Here is a 13,262-nt window from a genome sequence, read left to right as displayed (position 1 = left end):
TAGAGGGTGGAGTGTAATATACCAAATATGGGGGAAGTGGGCAGAGGACGGAGGAGGATAATTCAGATCAGCAGTGGTAGTAGGAATGAATTGGGGCAGGAAGGTTACTGTAGATAGACAGAACTCAGGCAGTGTACCCTTAGATTCAGGCAGTTTAGCCTCAGCAAGCTGCTAAAATATTTCATAGAACTTTCACCCACTCTATTATATCTATGTCCACCTCTCTGGGGGAGGGGGGACACACACAAATTAGATAATGGTTAACCAGTTGTATTCGCTGTGTATTAATTATAGGTATTATTAATAAAATTAATTGTTTAAATTTACAAACCTGGTGACTGCAACCAAGGGCCAAAGACTTTGGGTGTTTTTCTAATTTCAATTGTGTTGCGACTCTGGGTCAAGTGGGGCTGGAATTGACCGCGCACTAGCTCGGGGGGCTCGTCCGGGATCTTTGAAATGGTAGACAGTGACATTTGGGTTACAATATAAATTAAAAAGGACACCAGGTTTGTAGTCATATAACAGGATGGCTCTGGAAGCTGCAAAGGGTTTTCTTCAGGTGGACAACTTGTCTTTGGTTTATTTAAAAGGGCTTCCAAAAGACAAGCTAACCAAATTCCCAGATGAATTAAAAATAGAGGTGCCAGCTAAAACTATGAAGGTAGAGATAACTGAAGCGAGTGCCCAGCATTTCAATTTGAAAGAAATGCCAGAAATACAGCCGAGGTCATGGTAACAATCAATAAAGTTAGCGAAAATCCAGTGACAAATGAAATAATTGGAAATGCAACAATTGGAAATGCAGCAAACAGAAAAGGTTGAGTTTTTCAAATGAAAATTGAAATTGGAAGGTTGGAATTTGAGAGAGAAGGAAAAGCAAATGAGAGTGTTCCAGCTTAAGGCACTAGAAATTAAAAGGGAACTGCCAGGAGCTAGGGAAGAGCTTAATCCTAGAATGAAACCCAGTGGTGATAAGTTTATACAGGCCTTCCCAAATTTGAAGAAAAAGTAGAAGAAAACTTTTTTTAGCACAAGAGAGAAAATATCAACACAAATGGAGTGGCCAAACGAAAAGTAGTCATTACCCATCCAAAGTAAATTGATGGGTGTGGGGGGAGGGGGGGGGGGAGGTGTCAGGAAGTTAATGCTTATCTGTCAGAGGGTTTCTAAGAACTATGACGAGGTAAAAAAGGCTATTCTGGGTGCATATGAATTAGTTCCCAAGGCATATAGGCAAACGTTTGGAATTTGAGACAGCCGGGACAGCCATAAGCTGAATTTGAAAAGGTTACGCAGAACAATTTTAATAGGTGGGTAAGAGCATTGGAAGTGGAAACTACCTAGGAGGCTCAGAGAGAGGTCATTCTCTTAGAAGGATTTAAGAATTACCTACATACAGTGAAAGGAACCCTTGTCGAAGACCAAAGGGTGACAACCGCTAGAAAGGCAGCAATAATGGCTGACGATTATGAGCTAATCCATAAATTTAAGCCTTTGTTTCATCATCCCATAATTTTGAAAAGGATAGGAAGTGGTGACCAGGGCAATCGCTAAAAATAGTCCACCACCAGCGATTTAAGTCGCACCAGAATCAAATGGTAGAGTAACCGAAACTATCCTTGACAATGAGGATAATTCCAATTAAGTGTTTGGTAGGACTTCATTAGTTGAGGCCCAGGAAGGAGATCCGGAGACACACACACTGGCACAGGCAGCTCTCACAGAAGTGGAGGCTGAGGGGGCTCGAGACTGCTATTACATTACAAAAGGAGTTCTGATGAGGAAGTGGAGACATCCTCATAGACTTGTGGAGGAGGAATGGATGGTTGTTCATCAGATAAGTGTACCGGCCAAATATTGCAGGAAATTTCTGTAGCCATGTAAAATGGCACCCTGCAAAGGACCATGGGAATTGTGGTCAATTTGGGACACAGACAGGTACACAGCCTCTGCGTATTGTGCAAAGAAACAAGACTTGGCTGAAACTTGTATCCATTAAGAGTCGATCACCATTTCCCCCTGGACAATAGAGTTTGAATCAAAGAGTTACAACAGTAGCAGACTAACCGGTGCCACCCCCCCTTATTTGGAAAGGCCTATGTGCCTGGGATAGCTAGGTCTCGCCCAGCTATCGAGGTATCCACCCCCTAATTGGCTGAGATCGATGAGGGTGATCGAAAACCCTATCGATTCATTGGACCTGGAGTAAGGACCGCCCAAAAGGGTGCGAAAGAGACAAAGGATAAGCCTGCGCACTAGAGATCTGTCTCTTTTTGGGACCGGCCTGTGTGCGACCAACTGCAGCAGAACAATCGAGTTCAAGGACCCGTGACCATTCCTGAAGGACGAGACCAGCTGAGACGAACCCAACAACTTCCAAACGGACTACGTGGACCCGGATAAAGGCCTCATCTCGCACAGTGCCGGTCACTCGAAGTTTAAGTAGCTCCAAAACCTAGGACTTGGCTCCCCACTCTGCAACTGGATCCTTGATTTTCTGACCAACAGACCACAATCAGTAAGAATGAACAACAACACCTCCTCCACAATAGTCCTCAACACCGGCGCCCCGTACGGCTGCGTACTTAGCCCCCTACTCTACTCCCTGTACACACACGACTGCGTGGCAAAACTTGGTTCCAACTCCATCTACAAGTTTGCTGACAATACGACCATAGTGAGCCGGATCTCGAATAACGATGAGTCCGAATACAGGAGGGAGATAGAGAATCTAGTGGAGTGGTGTAGCGACACCAATCTCTCCCTCAATGCCAGCAAAACTAAAGAGCTGGTAATTGACCTCCGGAAGCAAAGTACTGTACACACCCCTGTCAGCATCAACGGGGCCGAGGTGGAGATGGTTAGCAGTTTCAAATTCCTAGGGGTGCACATCTCCAAAAATATGTCCTGGTCCACCCACGTCGACGCTACCATCAAGAAAGCACAACAGCGCCTATACTTCCTCAGGAAACTAAGGAAATTCGGCATGTCCACATTGACTCTTACCAACTTTTACAGATGCACCATAGAAAGCATCCTATCAGGCTGCATCACAGCCTGGTATGGCAACTGCTCGGCCCAGGACCGCACGAAACTTCAGAGAGTCGCGAACACCGCCCAGTTCATCACACGAACCTGCCTCCCATCATTGACTCCATCTACACCTCCCGCTGCCTGGGGAAAGTGGGCAGTATAATCAAAGATCCCTCCCACCCGGCTTACTCACTCTTCCAACTTCTTCCATCGGGCAGGAGATACAGAAGTCTGAGAACATGCTCGAACAGACTCAAAAACAGCTTCTTCCCCACTGTCACCAGACTCCTAAATGACCCTCTCATGGACTGATTTCATTAACACTACACCCTGTATGCTTCACCTGATGCCAGTGCTTATGTAGTTACATTGTATATGTTGTGTTGCCCTATTATGTATTTTCTTTTTTTCCCTTTTCTTCCCATGTACTTAATGATCTGTTGAGCTGCTCGCAGAAAAATACTTTTCACTGTACCTCGGTACACGTGACAATAAACAAATCTAATCCAAGTAAAGGTCATCTTAGTCGTTAGGTGTAGTTTAGTACGGAGCCCTGTGTGTTATTGCATAGAGATACATGTCTTGTGTTATTAATAAACTGTTTTGAGATAACATATTGATTGTGTGGTCATTTGGTCGATATAAGAAACAGCGTGTGGTTCACCCCAAAGTAAAGAAGGCAACATTTATTGGTGCCTCTGATGGGATCTCGATTAGAAGTGACCTTGTTACTCAGAGGAATCCCACAACTTTGAATTAAATTAGGAAAGAGAACGAGCCACAAGAGTAAGTTTCATATAGGCCAAATAACAGATTTTCGGAAGTGTGCACTAACTGCATGCGCAACTAACAGGGAAGGGTAAGGTAAACGCGTCAGACTTGCATGTAAATCTAGAGGGATTGTGAACTGGAATATAGCCGTAAGCCGTACCCGTTGTTCGATCGACTCCTTATCCCCCCCTGTTCCAAATTTTAAGTAGAGAAGAGATGGCAGCGCAGAGGATAGAGAAGTTGATGAACCCACAGCAGAAATCCAAGGTTACAGTAGTTGATAAATCAGAGCAGTGCCCCATATGGGAGGATGTGTTGAGAAAGTATTTAAAGGGGAAAGGATGGTCCCTTTGGTCAAATTTTTGTGTAAACACCGAGACAAGTCCAGGAAAGATAGGACAGACTTGGTGGGAGAATCTTTGTGAGATATATAAGAAAAACGCAGCAAAGTTTAGAAAGCCAATGGCAATAGTGTGCTGTTTGGCAGCTGCGAGGCACCGAGGAGGTCGTCAAGATGCTCCGCAGACAGTTAGCAGAGAAGGAAGAAGAGAATGAGTGAAACAGTAAAGAAAGTGAGAACATTATTGAGGAACTCCGGGAAAAGTTAGCCGCTAAAGACAGGGAAATCGCTGATGTTAAACGTGCCCACCAGTCTTGCATAGTACACCGTAGCAGCTTTCAGACCCAGTACAACAAGGCCTATCAAGATACACAGCGCGCAGTCTTAAGAGGAGACTGAACATCAGGTCACCCAGCTAACAATGAAATGCACCGATTTACAAACAGCTTTAAGACCGCTCCACCAGTCCGCTAAAGAACAAAGGCTGAGCACCGTTGACCACGTTAAATGCCAGCGGAAGATAGATAAGCTCTAGTCATTACTTTCAGTTCAGAATGGTTTTATGTGTGCCTTCGGGACAGATGGGGAAGAGATGGCAGACTGGGAAGAGTTAACTGAAAGCGCGCAAATGTACGTTAAAGGAACGGAAAGTCAAAAGCAGCCGCCACGCATCCCAAAAAGAAAGTCACCGGCAGCACAGGTCGCACCAACCCCCACAGCTGCCCCGACACCCATGAATCCGGTCACCACGGAAAGAAGGATAAGGGATCAGGCAGGCCCAGATATCACCTACACCACCCCACTTTCGGTAACTCAGTTGAGGGACGCTTGCAGTAAAATTACTCCATTTCAGCCCACCACAGACCCACATAGCTTCTTTGAGGAGGTGCGCCAACAAAAGGTTATGTACATATTAGATGAGAGGGAGGAAGTTAAATTGATGGTAATAAGCCTCAGCCAGTCGGTAAGGTCAGCTTTGCCAGACCCCCAAAACGTAGGAGGAACCCTAGAGGAAATGAAGGCCGCAATATTAGATGCTATCGGATACAACAAAGGGCTACAACAAAATGCAGGCAAAAGAAAGGGGAACATCTGATTGCCTTTGCCGGTCGCCTCTGGATACATTTCAAGGCAGTATACGGAAACCGCGTTCACCTCGATGAGGTAGATACCACTAAATGGTCCCGTACATTAGTTTCACATCCCACTGAAGCAGGTAAAAGGGCTTGCGCGAATTATGACTCGGCAGAAACCACGCATAATGAGATTTGGGTACTTAGATGCCTATTCAGGACATGGGAACAGTCACTTCAGGATCAGATGGATCAAAACGCAGTAGAAGCCACAATGTACCCAGTCAGAACTAGCCAGGAACCCGCATGGATAAATGAGGGCAGGAGAGAGGAACGTTTCCCCGGAGAACAGTACCCCAGAGCACAAGCCAACAGGGCAGTCAACAGGCAATTTTCCTGGCCAGGACTGGATGTAGTGTAATTCTGTGCAACCTGTCGTACCTGTCCGGTAATAGGCAAACCACAGCATGTGATTAAACCCGCAGTATTAATACCCGTACCAGTGTTTGAGGAACCATTTAGTCAGGTATTGTAGCGCACAAAGACTCCATGAGACGAAAATAGTGAAGTCGATGAGGCTTTATTAAGCGTGTCTGTTCCCCAGCAGCTCGATAGTAAACTGGCCTGCGGGGAAGACACCGGCTTCTTATACTTCGCCTTCAGGGCGGAGCTTGAGGTCAACGGCCAACCAGGACCCGGGATCTGTCAGCCAATGACATTAGGGCTTCCAGTCCCACATGACCCCCAATACATACTACCACAGGTATTAGTAGATTGCTTAGGACTGTTGCCTAAAACGAAGGCAGAGCATCAGTACATTCTTACGGTCATGGATATGACTACTCTTATTTCCGGAATCTATACCTTGAGAACAATTACCGCTAAGGTAATAGTGGAAACATTGACGCAGTATTTCCACACACTATGGCCTACCCTTAGAAGTACAATCTGATCAGGGTTCTAACTTCATGTCTAAACTTTTCCATGACATAATTTGTACTTTGGGTATCAAACAGTTAAAATCAACCACCTATCTTCCACAAACTCAGGGAGCTTTGGAGAGATATCGTCAAACTCTCAAAACCATGATTCGGGCCTATTGCCATGAATATCCAAGATTGGGACAAGGGATGAATCTACTGGGTTTAGCCCATTTGAGTTAGTTTATGGCCATGAGATACAGGGTCCATTAAAATTGATGAAAGGGGTAAAACCAGGGGACAAATTCTGAATGTTGGATGAAGTGTTCACACTCCGGGAAAGACTCAAGAGCCCATCAGGTATCCCAAGAACATTTAAAGGCTTCTAGAGCCAGAATGAAACTGTGGGCAGACAAACAGGCTCGGTAAGGGGCTGGTTTAGCACAGTAGGCTAAACAGCTGGCTTGTAAAGCAAAACAAGGCCAGCAGCACAGGTTCAATTCCCATACCAGCCTCCCCGAACAGGCACCGGAATGTGGCGATGAGGGGCTTTTCACAGTAACTTCATTTGAAGCCTACTTGTGACAATAAGCGATTTTCATTTAATTTCATTTCCAGAATCTTCCAGGCTGGAAGTGAGGTATTAGTATTGTTCACGTTGCAGGGTGAACGTTTGAAAGCAAAATTCAGTGGCCCCTATAAGGTGGTTAGCAAAGTAAGGTGACTTACATAATGAATACTCCAGACCGTAGGAAGGAGGACCAGTTGAGTCATATAAACATGTTAAAGGCTTCCGGTGGCAGCAATGGAGTGACTGGTGCACACAGGGCAGCTCCGGCTCAAAGATGTTGGTTTGAGCTCTTTTTACCTGAAAGTTTGATAATTTTGACAGGAAAGTGCAGCTGAAGGCTTGGAGGAGAAGGTCCCCCATGAGTGGCATGTCTGTTGGTTACCAGACCCGGCAGAAAAAGGTTAAAGACCTGGCCAAGGAATTGGAGGAGACATATGACGCAGTAGCAATTAGGGAGATGGCGGAGGCGGAAGAGTTGTCGCAAGTTGGAAAACCCCATTTGGAGCAGTTGATGGCATTTATTAGAGAAGAGTTCCACCAGCAGCGAAAGGATATGCATGAGGATCGGCCGAAGACCATTGAGGGAGCGTTAGCACCCCTGAAAGGAGTTGAGAAGTGCCCGGGGGCACAGGGGCCGCAGATCTGGGAAATGGAGAAGGTGATGTCCAATCACAATGATTGGATGGTGGCGTTGGGAGGAGGAGGTGGGACACCTGGGGGACCATTGCAAGTCGTCAAGGGCAAAGGTAGAGGAGCAGAACAGATCCAGAAGGCAGAACCTGCGCATCGTTGGCTTGTACAAATGCCACGAGATATGTCTCAAGGATGCTGGCGGGGCTGGCGGTGGAGGGTGCGCTGGACAAGGCCCTGGAGAAGGTCGGGGCGCACAGGTCCCCAAGGCAGAAGCCGGGATCGGGGGAGCCACCGCAGGTGGTGATTGTGAGGCTCCATAAGTTTGTGGAGAAGGAAAGGATCCTGCGATGGGCTAGGGAGAAGCGGAACTGCAAATGGGAGGTGAACAGAATCTATCAAGATATTGTAGAGGAGCTGGCGAAAAGGCACGTCGGGTTCAACAAGGTCAAAGCGGCTTATGCCGAAGGCACATCCGGTTTGGGGTACTGCACTGAAAAACTGTGGGTGACTTTTGAAGGCCAGGAGTACTATTTTGAGTACCAGGAGACCATAAATTGGGGGAGAACTGAAAGTTGACTGGAGACGGATGAGCTGGATCAACAGAGATCTGAAATTGCGGGTACTGCGAGGGCTGGAGGGTGGAGGGCTTTTTTTGGATAGGGGGGGTTCTGTCATAGTGATTGTTTGTTAAGGGGCAATTCCCCCCCCCCCCCCCCCCACTTGTGTTTTTCTTTTTGCAGGGGGTGACCTGGGTTTTGGAACTGTATTTGTTTATGTGGGGGAGGGTGGGCTCCACGGGCAGTCGCTTGCACAGACCAAAGAGGGAAGGGCGAAGGGAGGGGTAGGTAGGAGGTCCTTTGGGCAGCAGGTTCCACACTGGCAGGTCATGTTGGTGAACGGAAGTGAGGTGGGGGAGGTGGCCGTGGGGGATGCAATGTGTCAGTGCTGGAGAATGCACTTGATCATGGACAGAGTAGGGAGCCACCTTGGATGAGCCCGGTTCAGGGCAAAATCAAAGGAGGTAGAATTGAAAGGGAAGGATGGCGGACGGTGGAGGGGAGTGGAGGCGTAAGCCTCCAGTAAGGTTTGTAACATGGAATGTATGGGGACTGAACAGGCCAGCGAAGAGGTCTCAGGTCTTCGCACACTTGAGGAGCTTGAAGGCGGGGGTGGTCTACCTGCAAGAGACTCATCTCCAGGTGAAGGAGCGGGTCAGGTTGAGAAAGGGATGGGTGGGTCAGGTATTCCACTCAGGTTTTGATTCAAAGTTGCGGGGGGGATTCAAAGCTATCTTACTGAGCAAAAGCAAAAGGACAGGGTTTGTAGGGGCCAAAGAAGTGCGGAACCCGGGTGAGAGGTATGTATGTGATGATGAGCGAAGTGTTGGAGGGGACGCTGGTGGTGCTAGTGAACGTTTACACGCCAAATTGGGGTTTGTGAAGGGGTTGCAGAGAACGATTCCGGACCTAGACACGCATCAGTTGATTATGGGGGACGATTTTAACTGTGTGGTGGAACCGAGGGTGGATAGGTGGGCTTTAAATCAATGGGATGGCTGAGGATGGCGAAGGAGTGGCACGGTTCATGGAAAAGATGGGATGGTGGATCCGTGGAGGTTTAGGAACCCGGCGGAAGAGGGAGTACTGCTTCTTCTCGCATGTATACAAGATATACTCTAGAATTGACTTTTTTGTAATGAGCAGAGCGGTGTTGGTGTGGATGGTGGGGGAGGAGTACGCAGTGGTTGGAGGTTAGATTTAGCTCGAGGCAGAAGCAGGGGCCGGGGTGGAGCTTTTGGCGGATGGGGGGTTTTGTGAGAAAGTGGGGTCGGCGATGTGGAGTTGAATCAGAACGGGGCGGTATCGGCGGCAGAAACCTCAAACTGAAAGCCTGGACTGGAGGAAGTTGTGCCAGAAGATAACCATCTAAAACAAAGACTCGTAACCTTTTATTTTCATAATTATTTTTATACCCCTCTTTCCACTCTGTTTTTGGTTGTTTGTCTTGTGTGTATGTATGTATTTTAAATTTACAAGCCTAGGGCCAAAGACGTTTTTTTTCTAAGCCTTAATTTCAATTGTGTTGCGATTCCGGGTCAAGTGGGGCTGGAATTAACCATGCACTAGCCCAGCAGGTCGTAACAATACAATTAATGTCAGCAAGCTATCTTTACTTCAAAGGGAGGCCACTGAAGAGAACTGGGTGGGAGAGGCTGTCAAAAAAGAACGGCAATTACGTTTTGGATATCCAGGAATTATTGCCGTGTAACAAAGGATCGCAAATTTAAGTTACATTAATCCGTCAAAGAAAGTTGTGCATTGTTGGTCTGAGGAATCGGATGGTCTCCTATGGGACTGCATAGAGTCAGTGGACTGCTCAGTATTTTAAAACTCTGCGACCAGCCTGAACGAGTATGCCACTATAGTAACTGACTTCATTCGTAAGTGTGTAGAAGACTGTGTGCCAAAGAAGCAGATCTGCGTGTTTCCCAACCGGAAACTCTGGATGAACAGGGATATCCACTGCTTGCTGAAGTCTAGGTCTGAGGCATTCAAGTCAGGCGACCCTGCCCTATATAAGAAAGCTAGATATGATCTAAGGAGATCCATCAAAGATGCCAAAAAACAGTACTGGACCAAGCTCGAGTCCCAGGCTAGCCACATGGACCCCTGCTGACTATGGCAAGGCCTGCAAGACATAATGGTCTACAAGATGAAGACATGTAAAATCACCAGCTCGCAATGCACCCCTCCCTGATGAGCTCAATGCATTCTATGCACACTTTGAACAAGAGGTCAGCAAGAGCAAGCCCTCCACCCCAGAAGCCTCGGATGAACTTGTATCTGAAATAACCATTGCAGACGTCAGAGCAGCCTTCTCGAAGGTCAACCCTCGGAAAGCCACAGGCCCGGATGGGGTACCCAGACGGACAGTCAGGTCTTGCGCGGATCAGCTGGCGGGGGTATCCGCAGACACCAATCTCTCTTTACAACAATATGAGGTCCCCATCTGCTTCAAGAAGACGACCATCATCCCTGTACCAAAAAAAGGCCAAGCAGCGTGCCTTAATGACCATCGTCCAGTGGCTCTGCCATCCATCATCATGAAGTGCTGCGAAAGGTTAGTCATGGCACGAATCAACTCCAGCATCCCGGATTGCTTTGATCCACTACAGTTCGCCCACCGCTGCAACAGGTCCACAGCAGACGCCATCTCCATGGCCCTGCACTCTACCCTGAAACACCTAGACAACAAAGACACCCATGTCAGACTCCTATTTATCGACTGCAGCTCAGCCTTCAACACCATCATTCCTACTAAACTCATGTCCAAACTCCGTGGCCTTGGCCTCAGCTCCTCCCTCTGCGGCTGGATCCTGAACTTTCTAACGCACAGACCACAATCAGTAAGGATAGGCAACAACACCTCCTCCACGATCATCCTCAACACCGGTGCCCCACAAGGCTGTGTCCTCAGCCCCCTACTATATTCCTTATACACCTATGACTGTGGCCAAATTCCCCTCCAACTCAATTTTCAAATTTGCTGATGACACCACCGTAGTGGGTCGGATTTCAAACAATGATGAGACAGAGTACAGGAATGAGATAGAGAATCTGGTGAACTGGTGCGACGACAATAATCTCTCCCTCAATGTCAACAAAACGAAGGAGATTGTCATCGACTTCAGGAAGCCTAGTGGAGAACATGCCCCTGTCTACATCAATGGGAACGAAGTAGAAAAGGGTCGAGAGCTTTAAGATTTTAGGTGTCCAGATCACCAACAACCTGTCCTGGTCGCCCCCATGCCGACACTATAGTTAAGAAAGCCCACCAATGACTCTACTTTCTCAGAAGACTAAGGAAATTTGGCATGTCACCTACGACTCTCACCAACTTCTACAGATGCACCATAGAAAGCATTCTTCCTGGTTTTATCACAGCTTGGTATGGATCCTGCTCTGCCCAAGACAGCAGGAAATTACAAAAGGTCGTGAATGTAGCCCAATCCACCACGCAAACCAGCCTCCCATTCATTGACTGTTTACAATTCCCGCTGCCTCAGAAAGGCAGCCAGCATAATTAAGGACCGCACGCACCCCAGACATACTCTTTTCCATCTTCTTCCGTCAGGAAAAAGATACCAAAGTTTGAGGTCAGTTACCAACCGACTCAAGAACAGTTTCTTCCCAACTGCCATCGGACTTTTGAATGGACCTACCTCGGATTAAGTTGATCTTTTCTCTACACCTTGCTGTAACTGTAACATTATATTCTCCAGTCTCTCCTTCCTTCCCTATGTACGGTATGCATTGTATGTGCAGCATGCAAGAAACAATACTTTTCACTGTATACTAATACATGTGACAATAATAAATCAAATCAAATGATTGTAGACAGCATGACTGGTTTGAACTTCATTTCTAGGAGTTTCTTCAAATCGTTGGAATCTACAATATGTCAGGATCCAGTACCTTTGTGGGGATCCTTTGGGATTGTGTAATTTATCTTTTGTATTCTCTATTGGTGAAAATAAATGTCAGCCAGAATAAATTTGAATGTTAAATCTGAGCTGAATATATGCTAGATATCTTTAATAGCTTTGATGCTTTCAAGGAACGTTATCTATCTAGAGACTACTGTTGTACATTATCAAATATTTCCTGCATGAGTGCAGAATAGTGTCCAAAGCTTCAATATCACAGCTAACTCAAAGATGTTAAAAGCATGAGCTCATAAAAATATGCTTCATAGTAGACAGATTCACCGAATGGAATGGGTTTATGCATTTCCTCTGGGACCAAATGCACAATTTTAATTGACAAAGGCAGCCGTTTATGAACTTTCGTTTTTCTATCAATTTATCTTTTAAACTGTATAAAGCTCAACAGTTTTAGGAACTAATGCAGAAAATATCTATTAAATTTGGCATTATCCACTAATGTATTCAGAACTCGGGCGGCATGGTGGCGCAGTGCTTAGTGCTGCTGCCTCACGGCGCAAAAATCCTGGTTCGATCCCGGCTCTGGGTCACTGATCATGTGGAGTTTGCACATTCTCACCGTGTCTGTGTGGGTCTCACCCCCACAACCCAAAGATGTGCAGGGTAGGTGGATCGGCCACACTAAATTGCTCCTCAATTGGGTAAAAAAAAAAATTGGTACTCTAAATTTATATTTTTAAAAGATTGAGAGCTCATCTGGTGGAAATATTAAAATGTGAAGAAAAACACAGACAGTAGACAAGTGTCAAGAAAACGGTTCCAGCAAAATTGGTTGGGTAGTTGATTAACAGAACTGAACACACTGTAAATCTTGAAGGCAATAAAGTAAAGCAATCTTTATCGTCACAAGTAGGCTTACATTAACACTGCAATGAAGTTACTGTGAAAAGCCCCGAGTCGCCACACTCCGGCGCCTGTTCGGGTATACAGAGGGAGAATTCAGAATGTCCAAATCACCTAACAGCACATCTTTTGGGACTTGTGGGAGGAAACCGGAGCACCCGGGAGGAAACCCACGCAGACACGGGGAGAACGTGCAGACAAAACTGACAAAAAAAAACAGAGGGGAAAAGAGGGGTGACCCAAAATATGCTGGCATTCCACAGCTTGACTGTGATATCAATCGGTCACTTCACCTTACCCTTCATATGGGGATCGTTAATATCTTATTTGCAGCTTCGAAACATTTCCAGTTGGATTGCATTTCCATAAAAAAAAAGTCTAAAACATTGAAGTCAAGGAAAATACAAGCCATGTTTATAAGTGGGGATAAAAGCCGAATCAACTTTATGGTTCCAAATGATTATTTTAAAGAAAAACATAATTTTTCTCCAAAAAAACCTGCAAGTGGTATGGCTACACCATGACTATAGATAATACCTTCAATTCAAAGAACAGATTTTATGGTTGTAAG

At 46.2% G+C, this 13,262-nt stretch overlaps 1 protein-coding gene across 5 annotated transcripts in view; it reads right to left on the bottom strand.

Annotated features, from left to right (window-relative positions):
- Nucleotides 1-13,262, bottom strand: part of melk (maternal embryonic leucine zipper kinase) — a 145,610-nt gene that overhangs the window by 104,803 nt on the left and 27,545 nt on the right. The window lies entirely within an intron of this gene.

Source organism: Scyliorhinus torazame, chromosome 9, assembly GCF_047496885.1.
Source record: "Scyliorhinus torazame isolate Kashiwa2021f chromosome 9, sScyTor2.1, whole genome shotgun sequence".
Classification (NCBI taxonomy): domain Eukaryota; kingdom Metazoa; phylum Chordata; class Chondrichthyes; order Carcharhiniformes; family Scyliorhinidae; genus Scyliorhinus; species Scyliorhinus torazame.
This window is presented reverse-complemented; position numbering and strand designations above follow the sequence as displayed.